At 37.0% G+C, this 21,873-nt stretch overlaps 1 protein-coding gene across 3 annotated transcripts in view; it reads left to right on the top strand.

Annotated features, from left to right (window-relative positions):
- Positions 1-21,873, top strand: part of Palld (palladin, cytoskeletal associated protein) — a 372,211-nt gene that overhangs the window by 43,383 nt on the left and 306,955 nt on the right. The window lies entirely within an intron of this gene.

The following is a 21,873-nucleotide window of genomic DNA, read 5'->3' as shown; positions in this document are numbered from 1 at the left end:
TAAGCCACTTGATTATTCAAACTCATTTCCTGCAAAAAAAAAAAGTTGAAAATTGTCCACAGATATTGATTGAGCACTTACTGAGTATAGACACTGTTCAGGAGTGTAGGAGTGAACAAATCAGACAAAAATGTCTGTCTTCTGGAGCTGACACTGTAGCTAACAGGGATGAAGGAAAGATGTCACATCTAACACATCTCCCTGTGCTCTTAACTCTTGTTTCTACCTTGAACTCATCAGCACCCTCTCATGTGCATACCTCCCTGGTTACACTGTTATTATCCACATTACAAGTGAGAACACTGAGGAATCTTGAGGGTAAGCAAGTATCCAATACCACCCAGATGATTGATGGCATGTCCAATATTCTAGCCCAAGCAGTTTGGCCCTGGGTTCTGTGTTTTTAACCCAACCAAACCTGTGCTCCTCTATTGACTATCACATTGGTAGGTTTCTAGCAAGTTGTCTAAGTGAATTGTAAAATCAAAAAGAATAATTTAGTTTTGCAATTATTTCTATCATCAGCATTTGTAGAAAATTTCATGTTCCTTATTATGTTCTGGTTTATTTCCAATATTCCAAAGGCACTCACTATAACAGTTTATGGATTTTTACAGGTAATTTCATGAATCAGTCCATACTAACAGACACAGGACTCTCGTTATTATACAAGGACCATGTTTCTCCCATTTGGCCTTGCTCTGATGGTTGTTCAATTCATCTCCAGAGAAAGAAGAGCAAGAACTCCTGCATATTCTCTGTCTTAGGGTGCAAACACCTTGCACCTATAAATGAGCATCAGTTAGCTTGGGTAGAGGCCAGCATTGTCTGGATAAATTCAAGACTGGTCTCTCTGACCAAACTACCTCTGTCCTTGAACAATTGGGCTGTCTCCACCTGTAAAAGGAAAGCAGAGCAATAGTTTCCAGAAGTAATCCCAGAGTTCAGACTGCAATGGTTTCCCCATGAGCTTTTATTTATTTATTTTTCACCCTCTTTGATTTCGGAAGCTGAAAATCTATACCTAGTGTCTCTCCAAAGCCTGAGTCTCCAGCTATAAATGACTATATCTTTGCTCTCTTTTAACAGAACTCAAGACTTTCTCAGTTTCTTTCTCTATAGCATCCTCCAGCTAGTACTGTACATAGCAAATTATAGACCTTTTTAGTTGTCTCACTTAACTCACTGTTTTAGTCTGAGCCTTTTGTTTATCACATTGACATTCCATACATAGAGCTATTACACTACTCTTTCTGTCTCAGAGATATTGCCTATAACTACCAGTATTCACTTGTAATGATAAAATGAGAGTCTACACAATATGCATTTTCCACAGTTAAAAAGAGGGATCGTTTCATTTCATATGTCATTATGATGGGGAAAATGGAATGATTCTTTACACAGCAATTTTAAATGAGTTCATTATTTTAAATTACTTAAAATAAGTACTGGGAAGCTGCCATTTTCTAACCCTTCATTTTCCTGGTTTAACAGAGGAATAAAGTGCCCCTTAAATGCACAGCTCCATTCTAGAAAGAATGGGTTTTGTTAGGGAAGACATCCTGGGGTGGCCCTTTTGTTTAACCAAGCATCTTAATGGCTTTTGTACACACACAAGTAAGTTGGCTTGCAATGGAGTTTAAGAATAAGGAAATAGAGAAAGGCCATTTCTGCATGTAGATTTAATCTGAGAAACATATGGAATCCTGCAGGATATCTGAGAGGAAGTGAATGAAGAGCAAAAATGAGAGAGAGAACAGCCAGCAAGATCAGAGTGCTAAAACATATCAGAAGCCATTAAAAGAATTCCCAGAAGATGTCCAACCAGGAAAAAAAAATGTTTTCAGAATGAGAATGTCTGCTTTTCAATTTAAATTTTTTATTGTTGTTCCTGCTGCATGAATGTTCCTTGCCTCCCTTAATTATTCATAAAATTTCTTAGCAGAGAAAAGCCTACGTGAGTGGAATTCTGTGCAGATCAAGCGTGGAGCTGGCAAGGTTCACACAGTATAGAATAGGTAGATCCCAGGTCAGACACTGGGAAAAATTTCCCCTTATCCATAAAGGACAAATCCCATATCCCCCAGTAGATTCCTGAAACCAAACACAGTATCAAATCTTACGTACATCAGGTTTTTTTCCTATATATACATACCTGTGATAAATATCAACTTATAAATTAAGCACAGTAAGACATTAACAATAACTAACAGACTCTCAAATAATTTTTATGCTTTTCATTCCAAATCTCCCCCAAATCTGTGTAATCATCCCTTGTTTGCATTAAACGGTTTGCTCATTTCAGGGTATCCCTTGCCAAAGTCTTCCTATTATCTTGATGGTTTTTGGTGCAAAATATTCCTACCAGTCCAAACACATTTTCTGTTTATACCTTCCACCCACAAATGTAATGCCTTTTCCATCTTAAATAAGCACTTCTCCAATCCCGTGGCCATAATTTTTGCAGTTTGAAGTACAGCAGCAAAATTAGCATGATTTCCTTTACAATTTTACCTAAAGCAAACTTCTCCTGGCCCATAGATATTAGCAAGCTCGTCATACTTTTGTTTTTCTTTCCTTGTTGAGAATTTTTCCTTTTCACTTAAAGAAGCACTTTATGCTTCTCTTCGGCATGTCTAAACCGCCAGCATTGTTACTTTGGCACTTTGGGGCCATTATTAAGTAAAGTAAGGGTTGCTTGAACATAAGCTCTGTGAAACCACAATAGTTGTCTGTGGTACAAGATGACAACCAAGTGAAGAATGGGAGGGTAGCACATGCAGCATGGATACACTGGCAAAGTGATTCATGTCACAGGTGGGATGGAGCATCACTTGTGAGATTTCATCACACTACAGACTATCATGCGATTTAAACATTCATGAATTGTTTATTTCTGGAATTTTCCATTTAATATGTTCAGAACTTGTTGGGCCATAGGTAACTGAAATGGGAGAAAGTAAAACCAAGGACCAGGGGGACTATGATGTGTATACTATTGTCCTTTGTTTTCAGATAACATATTATCTTTGTCCATAGCATGCTATCCAAAAACCAATGTTGCTATATGTAGGGAGGGTTAAAAGGTCAGCAAAGGATGATAGGCAGCTGTTTTCAGCTGCCTACATATGAAGAAACTGATTTTGCTAAATCACCAACTAAATCCTAAGAAAGTGAAAACCTGGATAAAGCAGGGAATGCTATAATTTGGATTTTAAAAAGCAGGATCTTAGAGCCAGACGCTATCATGAGAATTTAAGGCCTTTCAAGTTCACAGAAGTCTCTCAAGGTCATCACATTTTTCACAGGTCCTAGGATGGGAGGAGGTCATCTGGTATGAACTATTTTTTGAGGACACCAACCAGCTGTAGTCACCCTCTTCCAAAAGAGCATCAGTTTGTCACTGTCCCATTTAAAATGTGATAGAACAAATCACAAAATTCCACATGGTATACTTGAAGCACAGAGAAGAATGTGGGGCTCTCTCATTTCCTGAAATTTATTATACTTCTACCAGTGCAATAAAACTAACCAAGCTTGCATTATGTATTTCAGTTCATTACATGCTTATCTCATAGCCACAGATTTTTTTTCACATGAACCCACTCTCTACCCCCTCAAAGCTGCACTTCACATTTTTTAATATAATCTAAAGACTTTATATTTTTCCCTATTAAATTTCATCTTTTGGGTTTCCTTGGCCAGCATTCCAACCTGTTGAAATATTTTGGAGTTCTGATTCCGTCATCCCTTATGTCAGCTGCAGATTTGATCCACATGCCTTCTCCCTACCAGGGGTGATAGATTTTGTGGAAAAAGAAAAGGAATATAGATCTCAAGCCCTGGAATTATGCCCCCATATTTATCACTAACTGGATGTCTGGCAAGCACTGAGTTAGAGGTATTTAACTTTCAGAACCTCCATTTCCCCATTTGCAAAATAGAAAAACCATCTTCTGGCAAACTTGCCTTAAATTATTACAAAAATCAAGTGATCTGTACATATTTGTCTATGTATGTGTGTGTGGACCTCACATAACTCTGAAACCAGCTTTTTAAAGTAAAATAAATGTCATGTAAATGTATGTAACATTAGCATGATGAGCATCCCTGCTTTCTCGGAGGACAAGATAACACTGGCTACAAGCCATAATGGGTATGAAGGCCTCTGGGCTTCCTGCAAAGATCTCCTTCTGGGTGGGCTCTTCATATGCACAACTATGCAGCATTCACTTCTTGAACACCAACTATATACTACATCCAATTATACCAAGCATTGGACATACAAAAATTAATGGGACACAGGATTTTATCTAAAACCATTGAAAATAAATTCTAAAGGTTGCAAGGGGAAGATAGATTTCAGCAAGCAATGGTTAATAGTCACTATTAATGCTCTGACTTAAAAATGGAAGGGACTATGTCTCTTCCTCAGATGAAAAGGAGGAAAAAGAAAATTTTCTCCTAACTCAGAAAAAAAAAATATATGATCTGTGCTGAGCTTTACACTTTGCTTTCTGGTATATCCAGAGAGAACAAACAGTTGTTTGATATGGTTTTTGAGGACTCAGTTTTTCCAGCCAGTAGTGTGATCCAGGAAGAGGTTGACTCTCAGAAAAGGTAAATAAAATACTGACTCAAGATTCCCATCCCCAGGGAACCAAACTGGTCTTCAGTGGAGTCTGCCATTTTCAGGGAACTCAGATGTACAGTCAGGGGTGAGCACCACTGTGTGAGAGATGAAACGTGCAAACACTGAAGTCCCAAGCTTTATGGAGGAGCATCCTATGATGACAATAAATGATAATGGATAATAACATTCACCTAAAAAACTTACATATTGGTTTCTTTCTAAAGTTGCTTTAAAATTATTGCCTTAATATTTTTATTCTTAAAGTTGCCTATTTAAACATAATTTGGGAAGGGTGGTAAGTGACAATGAAAGTTGTTGTTACCACTTGAGGAGAATGTAACCATCTCTCAGAAAACACCAACTAGTGATTTAAGCCACAGGATTGCCACTTAACCCTCTGCATAATTAACTGCCACACAGTACACCTTTAGGGTGGTGAATTCTCTTCTTTTACAAAGATATCGCTGTCATAATTAAAATTGCCAGTCCATTGTGACATCACACCTCTCAAAAGAAAAAAAAATTAGTGTGACAGAATCTAAACCAAACGCATAAAGGTTGTCAATAGAAAACAGATGCTCTTCCTGGTGGGTGTTCAAACAATTTTTTTAAGTCAAATATCTCTAAATGTGTTTGCGCAGCCTCAAAACACAGATTCAAACTAGCAGCTTATATATTTAAGTGCTGATGTATTTAATGTGATAATGTCAGTTTAGTAAATTATAAGTTGTTAAAATCAACTACTGAATTTATTTTTCTCAACTTGCATTGCCATGAATTTTTCAAATATTTGGTACCAGGGTATGTAGACAGTTTTATCCCAGTCCCATTTTTCTCTCTTGTTAAAACTTTATCTATCAATAAACAAAAACAAAAAAACCCAAGATATTCCTCAAATGGCTAATCATTAGACATTTTTAGGCATTTGTGAAAAAAATGAGAGAATTAAAAAAAAATTAACCTCAGAAAACCAAAACATTTTTAAATATTTTATCCTAACATTTGGCAAAAGTCAATGAAATTGTGTCCCAAAAATGAAGAAGTAGATGATGCCGTTGGTAGTAACTCATTTATGTAGAATTATATCATTTCCAAACACTTGGATACACATTCTTTTATTTACTCCTCCTCCCCCACATTCTTGTGTAATCATTTAATATTTTTTTAAAAAAGAAATCTGAGTAGCTAAATAACTTACCCATTAAACATAATGAATACAAAACCTTGAGAACTAAAAGTCGGCTTCATTTCTCCTATTGCAGGGCACCATTTCCACTGCATCAGCAAATATTTAGGATAAATGTGGGCAGGGGATTGGAGAGGGATTTTGAAATAAAGTGCAGATAATGTGAAGGAGAGCAGAGGTGCTCAGGGATAGTGCTGACTTCAAAGGAATGATTTTACTTTGTCTAAGTCATGTAAAACCACCAAGTTTTCATCAAAATAGAAAATATAACAAAGAAAAATACTAAGTTCCTCAATCACATCACCCATTGCAGAGGATCACCATATCCAAGGCATCGAGCTCCCCCAAGCCTACAGATATTTTAGTTATTCCAGTTCTGTGTTCCTCTGGGAGAGAAAAAAATAAACCCTTGCAAGATTTACCGAGAAAGCCAAATGTGGAACTAATGCAAAATTGGCATTTTTGGCAAAGTAACAAAACACATCAAGTCCCTAAAACTAATCTGAACTTCAATCTAGAGATATTATGAGCTTCTAAATATCCCATGGAAGAGTCTCTCAGTGCCAAATGGTATCTGACCTTCTGCATTTACATTCACCACTGACTGGGTGAACTCATTCTTTCTAAATGAATTTCGCTAATCAAGCTAAACACTCAAAGTCATTTTTTTTACTACATAGGCAAATTATTCTCACTTATAGATTAGTGTTTAGTTTTGTCTCCTTACTGAATATGTCAGTAATTCTTCACTTACTGCTTAAGTTTTGTTTTTCAGTTTTGTGTTCTGTCCCAAATCCATGTTCTCATTATTAAACTTTAATGTTTTGCCTGTACCATCATTATGGTGAAAAAAAAAAATGGCTTTCAATGATCTATCTTATTACCAGTACTAATTTGCACATTTCAAATTAATGGAGAAATTTTTCAACACTGTTATGCAGCTTCAATAAAGTTCTCAATTGTTTTAGAAATTTTTATATTTTATAAACCCACTGACATGTTTAGAGTTATTTCTGCCTAGAATAGATCTTTGTAATATACTATTAATTTTTATACTTCTTATAGACTTACTACACACATTGCTTTTCAAAACATTATTCAAATTTATCCTTACACCTGCCTGTATAGAAGAAAACCCAAAATCATGGTATTCTTGCCTAAATTGAATAGCCTTTTTTTTCAATCTCTGATAGGTAAAAGCTAAATTGACTTATTTGCATTTTTGGAATGTTGATTAATTACACTTTAAAATGTTCTGATCTTCTTTAATTTTTTTGTTGTTGTTGTTGTTGTTGTTGTTGTTCAGGTCTTTTGCCTGATATTTAAATAATTTAAAGAAACTCAAGGATTGAATAAGGAAGCTGCTAGCCACATTTTTTAACTTGCTTAGGAACTGGCAATATGATGTTTATAAGGATTCCATGAATACACTTCATACCTAAAACTTGGGGAATCAGATTTTTGTTGTTGTTGTTGTTGTTGTTACAAATGGTAGCATTCTTGAGTACTTTGCACATTGGTTAATAAGGGAAATTTTAAATGCTTCCATTAATAATAACCATGAGAGAAAAATTTATTATCTAATTTTTGTGAAGGAGATACTATGTGCATAAAAGCAAAAAAATACCATTTATTAAGACTTTCAAAGACCTTTAACAATGGTTTGGAATAAAAGTAATTTTATTTTCAGTTGGGTTAGGAAGTTATTCACCACATTTCATAACTTACACACACACATAATGTGAATCGTTGATGTAGAGCTAGTCTGTGGATAATGAACTGACTTGGAGGTAGAAAACCAAGGGCAAATTCACACTACGTGAAATAAAATGAAACAGTAGTATCCTCTTGAAATTAGTGCTGAAAACATCTGACTTTAAGTTTTTCCAAGTCGTGAAATACCAAGTTAAATTGAAAAGGAAGATACAGGAAACTCCCATGGGGTTTGGTTTGTTTGGGGTTTATGACTTGGGAGAAAAAATAAAAGCGGATTTAAATGTGGACAAGTATGTTTAAGGAAGTTCAGTTCTCCAGGAAAATGAATCCCTGGAACCTATGAGCTTCCGTACATCATCCATTAAGTACGTGGACTAACGGGCCAGCAAAAATCAATCAAGTTCATTATTAACTGTTTTCCTGTTTGGAGACCTGACAGCACACATTATCCTACCCAGGACAAAATCAGAGCAAATATGTAGTAAGGAAGCTTGAAAATCTCAGAGGATATTTTAAAATCACTACGAATTTAGGCTTTGTGCTAATACCTCACATTCTGGAAAGAATTATTAAAGCCAGGCAGCAACCTTATGAGGTGCATTTTGAAGATGTGAACACAGTCTCAGAGATGTTAGGTAGGTCATAGTGGGGACTGAAATTAGAGTCACTTGACCACTTAGCCACAGACCCCCCCAACCCTATTTTGTATTTTATTTAGAGACAGGGTCTCACTGAGTTGCTTAGTGCCCCACTGTTACTGAGGCTGACTCTGAACTCGAGATCCTTTTGCCTCAGCCTCTCAAACCACTGGGATTACAGGTGGGTGCCTGTGTGACAATTTTTAAGCTGTTATTTAAAAAAATATATATGTCTCACTATATTTACCCCATTTTTTTTTTTTTAGCTGACCTGACTTTGTTTAAGGGCGTCTGTTTCTTTCTTATATCTAACTTGGATTCCTGTATACACAAGTTGCTTCCCTGATTAGGAAACTTGAAGTAAACACTTTTCTCTTTCAAGAATGTTCTCCCTTCTCCTTCTCCTGCCACTCCCAAGCAAATGAAAGGCCTTTGGGGTAAGGTAGGTTTTTACTTGTTAAATCAGGAAACCCTATGTACCCGGAGGAATCCCCTATTGAAGAGGATTTATTTCTATTATTTATGACAATGGTTATTTTTAAAACTGTTCATGTTCTGCATCTCCTCATGAGTTCAAGGTCCAGGACAGCAGAGAGCATGTCTGTCCAGCCCCCACCATGCCTCGCATGGTGCCTGGAACACAGTACACCATCACTAAGTCCTTGTTCCATTGCAGGAAGCCCTTCCACCTGCAGATGAGGCCTACTGGTGCCATCTTATGAGGAGAGGGAACAGCTGGCCACTGACCTTAAAAAAGTATCTGACATGTGAAAGGCCATTATTATGAGGTCATTTCTTCCTCCTTGGTTTACTTCTGCGATTTTTTTTTTCTCCACTGAGAACATGCTGCTTCTTGTAACTTCTGATTGGTAGGAAAGCTATTTTACTTCTCACTTTCTCCAACACGTTTTTCAGTTTCTTTCTTAATTTTTCAGTCCACCAACAATTAGTAGGAAAATCTACCAATGCTGCAATTAAGACATTTCTCATTAGCTAGGGAAGCATAGAACCACATGGAAAATTAAAGACTTCTGTGTCATCTTTTATCACTGTGGATGTTCATGGCCTCACAGCAGTGGCTGTACCCATTATTTAATAACTTTTAATGCTAATTGATAAAGTATTAACATCTTGAAGGCTAAATAAATTAACTAAATATTTAAGACTTTTTTATTATTGAGCAATTAAGGAATCATTAAGACCCCATAAAGACGATTTTTTCAGATTTTACTTTTTATATCTTTCTGATAATATTCCTAATTTCAGAAAATACCCTCAGAATAAACCATCAGCTTTCAGGTTATTTCAAAAACTTCAGTTTATATTTAAAGGACAAACCTATCAAATGTTAATATATTTACCCAGTATAATTTCGACCAGGTAAAATATGAAGTATAAGCGTTTAAAGAAAGCGAATCAGCATTAAACAGTTGCCTCTAGATAGCATGATTTCATCCATTGCTGTATTTTAATTATATGCAACGAGATATATTTATCACAAGAAAAAATAAACAATAAGATGTTTATTATTTTAGCTTATTTACTGGAGTACAGTCTTTTTCTAAGAAGGGACGAAACAAAGGGGGAAATATAGATTGACCATTATTAAGGATTTCCTCCAGTGCTTTCTTCATTGAACTGAAGCTGTTAATAAATCCTAAATGTCTGCAGTCAGCACTAAGTTGGTGATGCTAATGTTGGTAGGAACAGAGTGTTCAACACATAAGAACCAATGATAACTAAATAGTTTTTAATGGTTGAAGCCTGAGGGGAAAAAACCCATACTAGTTACCAGCCTTTCCCTAAATAAACAGGTGTGTGTACACATATGTGTGTGTGCTGGGTGTGCTGAAGGTCACCCTGAGCCTTCTCTTGGCTCAGGGATGGGGAAGACCTGGTGCTACTGGGTTTCTTTCAGAGAGGCCTCCAGGTTATGTCCAAATTTGTTTAGAAATCTGAATCTCTGTATTTATTAAAAGGAAAGATCTGATAGATCAGTCATCTTTTCTCTTTTCTGTTATGCAATTAATCCAGGGGTTGAGGCAGCATATGACAAAAGTTAAGTAGACCAGCTTTCTGGATAGAGGTGCCGAGCGTAACAGATTTGGAAACACAAAGCATTCACTCCAAGGCAGTTGATTTACTCGTTCATTATCCATCTATGTGTTCAGCCATATCATCTGTCTTGACACCTTAATAACTTATTCAAAAACATCTAACTAGAGGTGGGGATATAGCTCAATTGGTAGAGTGCTTGCCTTGGATGCATAAAGCCCTAGGTTCAATCCCCAGCACCACCAAAAACCAAACAAACAAACAAAACAAAAAAAAAACATTTATCTGTCTAGTTAAGAGCTGGAGATCCAGTCAAGAAGACATGATGGTATCTAAGCTCAGACACAAATTTGCAGTGTAGCCTAAGGTACATGCTTTGGCCTTCTCAAATCTCCACTTTCAGCTGGGTGCAAGCCTATAATCCCAGAAGCTTGGGAGGCTGAGGCAGGAGAATAGTGGATTCAAAGCCAGCCTCAGCAACTTAGGGAGGCCCTAAGCAACTCAGTAAGACCCTATTTCAAAACAAAGTACAAAAAATGGCTGGGGATGTGTTTCAGTGGTTAGGCATCCCTGGGTTCAATTCCCGGTTAAAAAATAAAAATAAAATAAAATAATAATGATAATAATAATATCCATTTCCTTTTTATAAAGTGTGTATAGAACTTAAAGTATGGTCTTATGGATTACGGAGAAATACTTAACCTCTCAGCACAGTGTCTGTGCTTATGAATGGTGTTTCATATTGTTAGTGCCTCTTTATTTAGGGAACAGAAGTTAAGATGTTAAAGGAAAAGACGATTTTCTTCATTCTGTTTTTCAATTTTTCAAAAATGGGCTCTCTAGAAGTGAATTTCCTGGACACAAGTATACAGCGCACAGCAGAATACTTTCAATGTGTGCAAATTAATCTCTTGGTAACCTGTATTTTAAAAGCCAAGATACCCATTCCCTGAACAAGCCTCAGATCCTTATCCTGTGTTTTTCTTTAAGTCTTTTAAGTCTCATCTGCAAGGAATGTCATTGTTAATACCAGGTTTTGTTTTGTTTTGTTTTGTTTTTAACAGCCTAGTTCAAGCTAGCTGAACAAAAAAAGACTTAGAGAAAAATGAATACAAAAATTGGGGCTGCAGAAAAAGAAGTGGGGAAAAGTTTCAAAGCTTCAGGACATTACACTACTGTCTTCTCCTTGCCCTTTAGGTATTAATATTCAGTACTCTTTAGTGACTAAGGCATGAAGCCTAGAAGAAGCCAGTCCCTTCTCCCTAGAGTGCATAGCCCTATTTTATTCCGAGGCACCTACCCAGAACAGATTAGAAGGTAATACAGCAGATGTGCCTGTGACCATCCCCCTTCAGGGAAGCATCAAAATTCGCTGGGTTCTCACTCATTTCCACTTACTATTTGTTCGATATGTTTGCCCTGTAGAGTTTTGTGCATCTGAGGATATTCCAATAGCTATTATACTACCTATTTTTATATTTCTCTACATGAATGCTAACTTTGAAATCACAGCCACTATATTGTATCCATGAATTCTTTCTAGGCAATCCGTATGTCAAACTAGGACAACTCAGCAAGGAAACAAATCCCAACCTGCTCTTCTCATCCACTGTCCCTTTAGATTTATGGGATTGTACTGATATAATCTTCCCTTGCTCCTGGGTGAAGAACTCCATAGATGCTATCCGCTCTTCTATAAAGTGCCCTACGTTCACTTTACATCCCAACCACAGCCTCCTTCAGCAATAAGAAGGTCCATTCCCATGTAATTATCAAAACTCTGATCGTGACGAAGTGTGACATTGTCTGCCCTCCCCTGGGTAGGACCTGTTTCTGGCTGGGACCCAGCAGTAGACAAGGCGTCTCCAGCTCCTTGCTCTTTCTTATTTCCTTGCTCACCTCTTCCCTCCTGTCCTGAACACTTCCTGCCAGCAAGGAAGTGACAGGGAGGAAAGGTGAGGGGACAGTATAGTTTTTCTTTGGTGGTTGGCGTTGCTTTCTCTGCAGCTGGCAATGGCTAAAGCCAGCTCTTTTTCTCACTGAGTGCTTTTATAGCTCTGAGGAGCCCTTCTGCTAGGCCCCATTCCTTGAGTTCCCATGACCTTACAGGTGCATTCTCTTCCCATCTGAGACTTGTGCTTCATCCCCTGCAAATCAGTTATTCATCTCCCCCATCTATATGCCCCCCACCCCTGACCCTGCAAACTAGAAGCCCTTTCACAAGAAGGACATACATAGTATCATCTGTCCCCAAATGAATCTCATTACCAATCCCTCCTCTCGCCAAATTCCAAACACTGTTTCTATCCTAAAAGATCCAAGAGTCTTGAAACTGGTTCTTAGTTATTTTATTTTCTTTGAAAACCCCACACGTGGATCTGTCTTACATGCCTGGGTTACCTGTTACCTAGCACATAGGTGCTTTGGTGGAAGCAGAGACTGAGGAGCCCCGTTCCAACATCCTGTTACATAAGTGAAAATGGAATTTCTTTGGAATGGCATTTATTGCGGTGGTGCCAGGACTTCATTATAATCAGCATTGCAAAGGAAATACCAAAGGAAGCAATAATGATCTGCCATTTATTGTAAAACATGACCTAGGTGTGGCTTTATTCTGTGTTTATATAATGACAAGGTTCATGTAATAATGTAACTTTCCAAGTCGTAATTGAAATCCCAGACTAAGAGGTTACTACAGGACTAGGTTAGAATGAATAGATTATCCATATGATTTGATCTGCTCTGAAATAGCAACTTATAGTTCTGACATGATGCTAGAAATTTCCCTCTTGACTCAAGCTGAATCACCATGCCTTTAACAATAAAAAAGAGAAATATTTTCCCTGGAAGAAGTAGAGTGCACAAGGAGCTCTGGACGTTGCCATAACAAGTTTTTCATATGACTTTTGCCCCTAATGTATCTGCTAAAGTTCTTAGTTATTTCACACTGAGTGTTTAGCTTCTGGAAGGGCTAATTAATTTAGCAAATCGGTCAGCCAATGCCATAGCAAGATTGTAAGAAGATGGAGAAGTTCAGGGCAGTTTTGCTGAGGAAGGGGGTTATTAAAGATAGAGCACCTGGGATATTGACCCAGCTATTCTAATACATAAGGCAAGGACTATTTTTTCTTGAACTGGGTCAACCATGGCCACATCTTGACACTGGATTTTGATCACCAGAAAAGAGGATTGAACGAAAATTCAAACATGCTGAAACATTTTAAGGTAACATATTTACATATGCATGTTTCACATTGAAAGAACATTACTGCAGTGGTAATATAAGAGCCACTTGTAGAGAACATTGAGTCTCATAAAGAAGATGACATATAAGCCAGTGAGTTTTGCCTGGCCCTTAGTAAGAAACATTTGAGTCCATATAACATCTAAATGGCATTCTTTAAGCATTTCAATATGTATTTTATAAATGTTATTAAAAGGCAAACTCAGAATCCAGCCTCAGGAGTATGAAGGGGTGTAATGACTAGTGCAGTCATTTTGTAACAGGCATAAACTGAAACAGGTTATAGAACGTTTTTTTCTGAGGATCAATAACCAAATTTGTAGCTTGTGGTGAAACAAAGTAATTCAAGTATCCTAAACGAAATGCATGACCTCTAAAATATATCCTCTTATTTTATGAGGCCTGCCACTTGCTTTCCCAGTGACAGCCATCACCATAGCCAACCATTTAAGAATGAAGTCCTTTTCATCCAATAACACTGCGGCTAGGAAGGAGGCAGATACTAGAAAGCACTAGAACTGAACACAATGTTGACATTGCAATCTGACACCACCCAGCAGTTTCTAGTATCAGGTTCATGCATAATTCGAACCAGACAGATTTCCTTTGAAACTTTCTCTAAGAGATTTTTTAAACTGGAAGATGAAGAGTGCAAATATCAGGGAAACTATTATTTCTTAGCAATTCAAAATGTACTAAAATGACTTAAATGACTCACAGAACCTGTTCCCTTCAAGCTAACTCATTCACTCTGCTGTCTCCTACTGAGTGACTGGTAAGTGCTGGGTACTGTGTTAAGCACTGAACGTATTAGCTTCATGGAAGGCAGACCCACTTCTATCCTCAGGAAGCCTCATTCCCTAAACACATTTTCACTGAAAGCTCATTTGCCATTTGGAGACCCATTCTGGAAACGGACAAAGATTTTATTCTATTTAAAAATATGTGCACATACACACACATGCATAACTAAGCTGTTGTTTATGATTTATTTGCTTTGGAAAGCAGTGTTACCTGCAATAACAGAGGAAGTACTGTCAGTGGAAAAGTAGGAAAACACATCTGTAGTCAGGAGGGAAACATTTCAAGTGCCTGTTATTATGCCCTGGAGCCCAGAAGATGACAATGAGACATGTGTAGCCCCTACCAGAGGCCCAGTTCTGTGGTCCTGGACACTTGAGGCCTCGCTTGGATGCAGTCAAGGAAGAATCAGTGAGGATTAAGTCACTACTGATGTCCCCTTACCTAAAGCTGCCCCCAGGCAAGAAACTCTAAAAAAAAAAAAAAGGCAGACCATTCAATAAGGGCTAATAAGCAAATGAACAATTTCCAAAAATCTTTAAGTTAGAAAAATAAGGCTCAAAACACACTCATAAGCTTCTTACTTAACAAATTGAAAACTTGCATTCATGTATTCAACTCACATGCTATTTGAAGTTTTCTTATTATTTTTCTAACCCCTTAAAAGGGATTTCTAAAGGTTACCTTTATTTGAAGTAGATCCCCTCTGTTGCTTATTGAATGTACTAGTCCACTTGCAATGGGGTTAGTTTTGAGACCTCAACATACACACACTTAACCATTTCAGGACAATGTCAGTGGAAAGAATGAGAGCTACTACAACTTCCACTCTCCATTCATCAACAGACATTTCCACATCCCGTGAATATTTAAATGTATTTTGCTTAGCACTTAAACTTTATGAAGCACTTTTGCAGGCATTTCCTAGACATTGATCCTCATAACAACTGGGTTATTTTATAGGTAAGGAAATTGAAACTTGGAGAAGTTAAAAAATTGGCTCAAGAGTCACATAGATAGTAAAATAAACAGGAACTTCAAACCAAGTTCTTCTAACTGTAAATGTCCTTTGTTTTTATTTTAACTATATACATTTATGGGGTATAGTGTGATAATGTGATATATGCATACACTGTATGATGATCAAATAGTTAACATGCCCATCTCAAGCATTTTAAGTTTTTGATTAATGTAATAATTGTACATATTCATTGGGTACAGTGTGATATTTCAATACATACATACAATGTGTACTGACAAAATTAGAGCAATTAATGTTTCCATCTCCTTATCATTATTTGGTTTTTGAATCTCCAACTAATCTTATCATTCTACTAAATTATCCCCCAGTATGTGCTGAGAGTTACAGGAAAAACATGCTTGCTATAGTTCCCAAATATCTGTTTAATGTTCTTTACATTTCTGGCACTATGGTAGGTGATTTATCTACATTATTTCTTTTTTTTATTGGTTGCTCAAGACAATACAATGATCTTGACATATCATACATTTGATTCAAATGGGGTATGAATTCTTGTTTTTCCACGTATACAGATTGCAGGATCTCATTGGTTATACAGCCGCATCTACATTATTTCTAAACCTTTCAATATTTAAAGTAGCAAGTTCAAGAGATAAGAAGCTTCTGAGATGCATTCTTTCTTCATTTGCCATTAAAAAGAGGCTTAGGTATAAGTCTGTGTTCACTGGGGGTGTAATTATGAAAAAGACAGACTAGGTTCCTTCTTTCAGGTTTACATTCTGGCATTAGGAAGAAGATAGTAAATGCATAAATAAGTCATGATTTCAAATGATGCTAAGTGTTTGAGATATATGAAGACACAGACTAGAAAGTATCCAGGGAGACAGGATTACTTTAGATGGGGTGGTCAGAAAAGGCCTTGCTGAGTGAGCATGCAGTTCAGCATGGAGGGAAGTGTCACTGGAAGAGGAGACAGTCCCTGAAATGGGAATGAGGCTGGTGTGTCTGAGTGTTTACAGGCCACCGGTGGCTGGACTATGGAGGGCTTGAGAGGAGACCTTGAAGAAACTCAGGCTTCATGGGGGCTCTAAACCATGGGAAGCCGAGGCTCTTATTTTAATTGCAAGATTCTAAGAGCAAACAATGATCTGAGCTTTGTCTTCAGAAGATGCCTGTGGCTCCATACTCTGAGAGGAGAAAGGAGTTTAGAGGAGCCTATGAAAGGATCAAGATCCAACAGGAAAATAGGAGTGGCTCCTTGTAGCTGTGGGGATGGTGAAAAGAAGTTGGATTTACAACGCATGCAGAGGCAGAGGTGGAAGAATTTTCTGATGATTGGTTGGGGAGATTGACAGAAAAATAAGATGATTTGGGGCCTAAACCATTGAGCAGACAGTGACGCTACTAACTGAAATGGGAACAATGAACCCAGTAGGTTTCATAGGCAGATTGCATGGAAATGAAGACCTCTGCTTTAGATTTGTTGAGCAGAGTTCCCTATCAGGCATCTGACTGTGATCTCTGAGAGCAGTGCACAAAGGATCCAGAGCTCAGTGGAAAATACGGAGCCAAAGATAAAGAATGGGAGGTGATTTCATAAGGCATTTAAAGCCATGGATCCAAATGCATCTGGTCAGCTCAGATCAGAGAATTTGAGCCTTGAGATTTTCTGTCATTTAAGGACACATAGATCATAATCAAAAATATCATGATATCAGTCATGATATCTTCCCATTTAACTGGGTCCATCTCTATGATGAAAGTCAAATCTCAATACAACCGAGAAACCCCCAGAATATTACATATAAGGCTATTTGTCAATTTTTTTCCTCAGCTTTTCCTTATGTTAGGAATCCTAAGGTGTCTTTTAAATAAATGTAGATATCATCGAGGTGTGATGTTTTAGAAAGGACAAACTATTCGGTTAGCATAGGTAAGGTAGTGGTGGTGTTCCCTATTGAAATACAGAGAATGCATTTAAAATTTTTGCTGGATGTGATATATAAGTTACCATCTCAGACCTCGCAGGAACCAGGTAGCTCTCCATAATATAATTTCTTTCCCAAGCCACTGATCTTTCAGTGTGTGTTGTACTGAAGCCCAGGAATTGTAAACCAACTGTGCTGTGCTGAAAGAAATTTTGTCTGGGCCTCCCTGGGATAGGGAAGATGACAGTTCCTTTCTGAGTGGAGCTGTCCTTTATGATGAAATTGTGGCAGTTCACAGGATTCAAATGTGACTCCCAGGGAATTCACTCAGCAGTTAGGGTGATACCTAAATTAGCATTTCCAGGTCCCTGTTCAAATGCTAATAAAGCTTGTGCTACTTACAAAGGCGAGGTCAGATAAGGCCATGTAGATCCCAGCATAACCAGAGTCCCAAGTGAGGTGGACTTCCTCCTCACTTAGCTAAGTTTTAACATTTGATCTCCTTGTTAGGCACAAATAGAGATACAAAAGAAATACACAGCTCTTCAAAAGTTTATTAAAAAGATGACATGATCTAAAATTACAGATAGATTCAACAAGATATAATTCATATATGGCATGGAAGGGGACATAAAATTCCTATTAAAATCTTGACCTATCTCTAGAGAGCAAAGATTTAAGGCTGGAGCTTTGGAATCATTGAACTTGGCCTTCTCAAAGTTATCACTAGATCTCTGGGATTCTCCTTTTGTTATCACTCAGAGGTACTAAAAGGGAAGATGACGATTTCAAATGCTAGTTTTAAATGTTTTTAATATACCTTTGTTGAAACACTTTCTGGAACTTCTAAGGGATAGCATCTCCTGTTTCTGTTAGGGTGATTTGAATATCAGATTGGAGCGCCCAGGGTCAATGAAAATTGGTTTTGACTTTTTTGTACTCTAGAGCTGCAATTTGTGAGGTGTTTATACAAAGTGTTTAGAAGCAATCTTTCTACCAACAAAGTAGAAAGAAAAAGGAGAAAAAAAAAATTATTGACTGAGACTAATGACAGAAATCCATCAAGCAATTAAAAGTTTGGGCACTGAATCTAGGAATGGAAATAAATTAAAAAAAAAAAACAGCTTAGATAATGATATGTACTACATGTACAAAATCTATTCTGCCAGGATCCCAAGGGCATTTATGTACTTGTTACTTATGTACTTATTAACCTGTGGTCTATCTCTTCATGTTTTTAGACAAAATCAGTGCAGGCTAAGATTAAGTCATGGTCTCTAGATTGATCAAAAACAGATCCACTCTCATTATCTTAGCTGCCATAAAGAGGCCACATATTTTCCTGGAGCCAATATTATATCACCTTCCAGGAAACTTTAGTCCTACACGTTTTGTTTAGGCCAGTGTCTCCAACAGAAGCAAATGTTTCAATTGCATGTTCTTTGGCAAGTAATCATTGAGTGTTTGCTATCTGCCAGGTAGGCATTGCAAGAGACTCTAAAGATGTGGCAGAGGATACATGGAAATCATTCTTCTCCTCTCCACCCAAGCAAGTACACCTTTGTTGTGGCAGCACAGAGCAAGGGGGGACATGCAACCCCAAGCCAAGAAATGAAGGAGGCTCAAAGATAAGTTAGGTAAAACAGGAAAGAAGGCAGAGGCTCCAGGCCAGGCAAATAACATGTGGGAGACCTCCAGGGTAGAGAGAGCATGGGGTCTTCATTCAGTAAAACCTGTGCAGTATGACCAAAGCAGGATGAGCTCCAGCGCCAGATGCAGAAGAATGGAGAGGACTTGTGACCAATTCTAATGTCATCTGGAGGGCAGGGGAGAGTCTTGAGATTTTCCACCTTGAAAGAGCAAGTTTGTATTAAGACTCCGAGAAGACCATTCTTAGAAGCAAGATTCTGATGTTTCACAACATCCCCAGTTTGTTAGTGAGTATTTTACCTTGTCATAGTCACACTTCTTCATGAGGGACGAAAGGAAGTCTTTTGGAAAGGTATCTGCTTTGAATAGAAAGGAAAAGCTGTCAAATCTAAAAGCTGATTCCTTTTCATATTTTTTAATGCTCCATGAAATTTTATATCCTTGAGAAAACTTTGTCTTCTAAATCTGGCCAAATAATGATAGTGTCTACTGCAGAGTGTGTTTTGTATTGTATATGTTTTTTTTTTCTTTTCTTCCTTAAAATACCTATAGAAATTTTGACCTGTCCTGTAACCAAATTCTGGATACAAAGGAGTATTTTGATTACAATAGTGTGAAACAGGTCAAAGATAAAGTAAGAGAAAGGATATGGTCTTTTAACATTTAGCTAATCTCCTTTGGCCATCATCCAATAGAAAATTTTCTCTGGGAATGCTCGAGTATCCGTTACTAAAAGGTAATGTAGTTTTAAAGACACCAGATTGAGTTCATGCTCTCTTCCAGATTTAAACCTTGTTATAAAGAATAAAATTCCTCCAGGTTTTCATAGAAAGAGCATTTTTAATAATTATTAATTCTAAGGATTTATATTTTGAAAATTGTATGAATTCATGAGTCTATGAAGATATAAACAGTGGTATAAGGATTACCAATCACACTCTTTTCTTAAAACCCTTTTGTTGTTGTTTTTATATACATGACAGTAGGGTATATTTTGACATAATACATACATGAAGTACATCTTATTCTAATTAGGATCCCAGTCTTGTGGTTGTACATGATGTGGAGATTCACTGTGGTGTATTCATATATGAACATAGGAAAGTTATATCAGATTGAGTCCACTGTCTTTCCTATTTCCTGTCCCCCTTCCTTCCCTTCATTCCCCTTTGTTTAATCTACTAAACATCTATTCTTTACTGCCCCCCCCCGTTGTATGTTAGCATCCACATATCAGAGAAAACATTCAACCTTTGGTTTTTGGGGACAGGCTTATTTCACTTAGCATAATAGTCTCCAGATTCATCCATTTATCGGCAAAAGTCATAAAGTCATTATTTTTTATAGATGAGTAATGTTCCATTGTGTATACACACCACATTTTCTTTATCCATTGATCTCGGTTGGTTCCATAGCTTAGCTATTGTGTCTTGAGCTGATAGAAACATTAATGCAGCTGCATCACTGTAGTATGCCAATTTTAAGTCCTCTGGGTATATTCTGAGGAGCGTAGCCCTTGGTCTTAATGGAATATTGCACTAAAGCGCTAAGCAGAAGAAACTATGTTGACATGAATGTTGGGATCATTTATGTGTGTTTTTCATGGGCTTGAAAAGAAGAGTCTCTCAATGGCTTGGCTCAGACATGCTCAGTAGAAATTTGTAAATACAATGAAGCTGGGGATGTACCAGGTTGTTTCTTCAAAAACATCTCTTAGCCAGGCCTGGTGACATATGCCTGTAATCTAAGTAAAGAGTCTGAGGCACAAGAATCACAAGTTCAAAGCCAGCCTCATCAACTTAGAGAGGCCTAAAGCAATTTAGTGAGACCCTTTCTCAAAATAAAAAAAAACAAAAAAAAAAAAATTAAAAGGGCTGGAGAATATGGCTCAGTGGTTAAGCACCCTTGGGTTCACTCTCTGGTACTAAACAAACACACTAAAAAAATCTATTAATTGAGGAGGCCACTCAAAAAAAAAAATAAATAAATAAATAAATAGAACCACATTCTATTCTATCCCTTCTAGCTATGAGCATTTATTCCCTAACTTGACCAGCAAATTTTCTGTAGCTCAGTTTTAAAAATAGCCAAATTTTAGTACCATCCTATTGTCACATGTTTTAATTCAAGAAATGACTTTTTTGTATATATCAGAAACATAATCTGTTGGCTGGTTCATTGAGGTTCTCTTTAATAATGTAGGAACTTTTTAAAAAAATACTCAAGATGAAAGTTGAAATTCCTCAGTATTCTGCTACAGAGTTTAAAGTGACTCCAGTCCTTCAGGTTCTATAAGAAATTTTTATGAAGCTATTATTATGAATTTATTATTTTATTCATTTTGATTTTTACTTATAGCCAATAAGCAAATATACACTTTTAAAAATTCATTGGATTTATCTACCTAGTGATAAATAGAAAATCAGAGGTATTTAGATCCCTTCCAACATAGTTAATAATCTTCTTGACACATTCTACAGCAGAGCACTAGAAAGCATCCTACTTGTTGAGTAATTAGTTCCATTTTTCTCCTAGTCTCAGGCACATTAAGGATATTACTGAAAATTATGTATTAAAAGCCTATTGAGTATGCCTGTTTTCATGTGTCTCCATTCATTACATGATGTTAAATTTAGGGTTACAGTCTTATATTCACAGGATCCTCCCAAAAATGCAGTTAGTTTAAGTTGAAAAAATAATAAAGTTGTTTCTCTAAATACAAAAAGGAAAACATCTGTGTTTGAATTTTCTAAAACCCCATCTAAATTGGCATGTGCTTTACGTTAGTCCTGTACTATTCAAACTTGCTTGCTATGTGTGCATTGTGTGTGCTCACGAGTTTAATGATGGAGTATGTACATTCAGAATTGTCAAATCCAAACTGCTTCCTTTGAAATTTGGGGAAATTTTCCTAAAGTAAACCTTCATTTACACATAAATATATGTGCATATTTAATAAAAAAGATGTATATGTGCACCCTGAGATATTTTGAATATATTTTAATAATCAGTTCTCAGAGTTGGGATAGGCAATTGTTTT

The sequence above is a fragment of the Marmota marmota genome, unplaced genomic scaffold (assembly GCF_001458135.2).
Source record: "Marmota marmota marmota unplaced genomic scaffold, marMar, whole genome shotgun sequence".
NCBI classification, from domain to species: Eukaryota; Metazoa; Chordata; class Mammalia; order Rodentia; family Sciuridae; genus Marmota; species Marmota marmota.
The sequence above is the reverse complement of the archived record's forward strand: the minus strand, read 5'-3'. Positions and strand labels throughout refer to the sequence as shown.